Raw genomic sequence first — 3,275 nt, forward strand, 5'->3', positions numbered from 1 at the left:
CCGCGCCACAGTTTCTTTCACCCTAAGTGCCCCTGTTACCTAGCAGTAAATAGGTACCTGGGAGTTAGTCAGCTGTCACGGGCTGCTTCCTGGTGTGTGTGTGTGTGTGTGTGTGGTGTGGGGAAAAAAAAAAAAAGTAGTTAGTAAACAGTTGATTGACAGTTGAGAGGCCAGCTGTGGGAGCGGGGCGTCTCATCTTGGAGTAATCTTTCAAACATTGGGTCCTCTAACATTTCGATGGTGTTCCACACCGTGATGGCTTGGTGCTGCAGTCTGATGTTTAGTGGCTGTATGTTCAGGAGTTCATGGAGCTCCTGGATTGTCTGATCATATGGTGGACGGTGTTTTGCTGTTCTCGTTAGCGCCTTATTTTGTACTGCTTGCAGTTTCTGCATGTTAGTTTTCTTTATGGTGTGTAGTGGTACTGGGGGTACTCTAGATGCGGCCGAACTAGAGCCTTATATAGGTGGATCTGTATGTTTGTACTGAGGCTTCGGAATCTCCTCAGTTTTCCTAAGGCTGCTTTGGATCCTTTGGATCCTTTGGAGCCAGAAGCCTCCGTGACAGCCGGCCATCATAACCCCCCCCCTACACACACACGCACCCCTCCACATCTTCCCCCACCACACACACACACACCCCTCCCCCTCTACACGCATCCCTTCCCCTCCACACGCACACACGTACCCCCTCCTCCCCCCTCCCCCCACACACACGCACCTAAATAACGACCGGTCTCTGCATGTCCGCCATAATACCCGCAGGGCAATTATTGATTAGTAATTACGACTTGTTCAAGACTCAGAGGCAGCGGCCGTAAATAGATAGTTTGGAGATGGGGAACGGTGGTGATTTTGTCGTCGTTGTTGTTGTTGTTTTAGATTTAGCTACTCAGAATAAAAAAGTCCATGTAGCACGGGCTATGGTGAGCCCGTAAATGAGATTTTGTCGGCTTATTATTTTACTTACAGCGCAGTATTTTTGTCATTTATTTTTTCTAAAACCTGCATTTGGAATGCGTTTTAAAGAGGGCTTCCGGTTGGGAGAAATATCTTAATTCTCTTATAATGAGAGTCAGAAGAACAAAAAGTTACGAGGTACTATTGAGTGGCTGTGTGCGATGTTCTCTTGTTATGCGAAGGAAGGAAAGAATCAAGTGAAAGCGATTGATTGATGAAGATTAAGCCACCCAAAAGGTGGCACGGGCATGAATAGCCCGTAAGTGGTGGCCCTTTGGAGCCATTACCAGTATCAAGAGCTGATACTGGAGATCTGTGGAGGTGCAACTGCACCCTGCGTGACGGGAGATGTCTCCCGTGAGTGAAAGCGCCAAGCCATTACGACCATATAGCACTTGGAAGGAGGTCAGGATAAGGATTTGGGATGGGACGGGGGAGGGAATGGTAGCTCGCGAGGCCTCGCTGGAGTGCCGCGCTCAACATCATTTGTTGCTCTGTCTTCATTGTCATAATTACGAGAGGAGCTAAATGTTGATCATACTCGTTTTCTCTGAGCCTAGCGTCAGTTGTTTTATAATAGAGATGAGTCAAGATCAAATGTGTGAAGAGTTTACCTTGAGGAGGTTCCGAGGGTCAGTGTCCCTGCGGCCCGGTCTCTGACCTCACCTTTTGGTGGTATCTTGCTGGACTCAAATAAGGCGAATTATTATTGTACGTGAAGATAAAAACACGCACACAGTTTACAGTCAATGTTGGTGGTGCTTACCCTGGCCAGGGCTCAACTCCCTCTCTGGAGCATGGGAAACTAAATTAAATTCGGCTTTGCATGATACGAGTAACGTCGCCCACGGCTCCTACGTCGCCCACGACGCCCACGTCACTAACGTCACCCACGAGTTTGGACACTTCGCCTCAGGAGGGAAGTGTTATAAACAATCCCGTACTACCGCGAAGCATCTACATCCGCCACCAAGATAATGTTAATAAAACAAGATTAAAACCAGTGCACTAAAACAGAAGCGATAAATAAGCAGGGAAAAAGGAGAAGTCCTCTCCTCCATTTTAAACTCAGACCCAAACATCACAGGAAAAAGGTTATCATGTATAACCAAACTCAATTACGGGCTCACCATAGCCCGTGCTACATGGACACTTCGTCCTGAGTAGCTAAATCTGAAACAACAACATGTCGCGAAGCTCATATGCTGTGATAAATGTAAAAAAATCCACGATGATTGTTGAAAGATGCAGAGGTTTCGTGATGTTCACATACCCAGGACTGCTACTTTCATAGGGGAGGACCAGCAGCAGAGGAGACCTATACTCTCACAGGGTGTGTGTGTGTGTGTGTGTGTGTGTGTGTGTGTGTGTGTGTGTAAGGCTCTACACAACCCGTCATAGGTGACGATCATTAGAACTCACGCGTAAATCTTCAAGGGTTTTATATCCAATAAATATCAGCCAGTACACACGCTTGTGTGCAACCCTCTAATCCAGTAGAGGGTTAGGCACTGCTGACCAGCAGCAGGCGTGGCACTGCTGACCAGCAGCAGGCGTGGCACTACTGACCAGCAGCATGCGTGGCACTGCTGACCAGCAGCAGGCGTGGCACTACTGACCAACAGCAGGCGTGGCACTACTGACCAGCAGCAGGCGTGGCACTACTGACCAGCAGCATGCGTGGCACTGCTGACCAGCAGCAGGCGTGGCACTACTGACCAGCAGCATGCGTGGCACTAGGATCATCCATCCACAATGAGTGACAGATAATCCAAGGTGCTGCTAAGCCATTTACAAGCCCATGTTTGGCACATACAGTGGCAGCCACGGAGCCGGATGAGGCAGTGTGACAATGTTCCTCACGTAGAGGATCCTCCCACACCGACACACACCTGGCGTTGGGCCCAACACCGACCCTCCACACACACTATAACTCCCGCGTGTCTTATATTATAGTCTTATAATATTAATTCAGATACCATATATATTAATATATATAATAATTCATTCAAATTTATATATAATAATTCAGATATCATTTTCCTTGGATATCGATTGATAATGAACGTTTAGTCCTTAAAATGAGTGTCTTTGGATTTAGTAGTTTTCTAAATATGACGTCTCAGAAGAAGCATTCTCATTTGAATTGTATTTAATTGATTAATACACTTTATCAGCTTGTTAAGAAGTGTAATTAATACGGCAAGTCTTTCAAAGACGTACCAGAGAAAGAGTGGGATAACAACGTAGCCCCCAAGGCCAAGGATCAGCCTGGTCTACAATACAGCCGCATGAGGAGGAAGAGGTCGGTAACTC

This window comes from Procambarus clarkii, chromosome 22 (genome assembly GCF_040958095.1).
Source record: "Procambarus clarkii isolate CNS0578487 chromosome 22, FALCON_Pclarkii_2.0, whole genome shotgun sequence".
NCBI classification, from domain to species: Eukaryota; Metazoa; Arthropoda; class Malacostraca; order Decapoda; family Cambaridae; genus Procambarus; species Procambarus clarkii.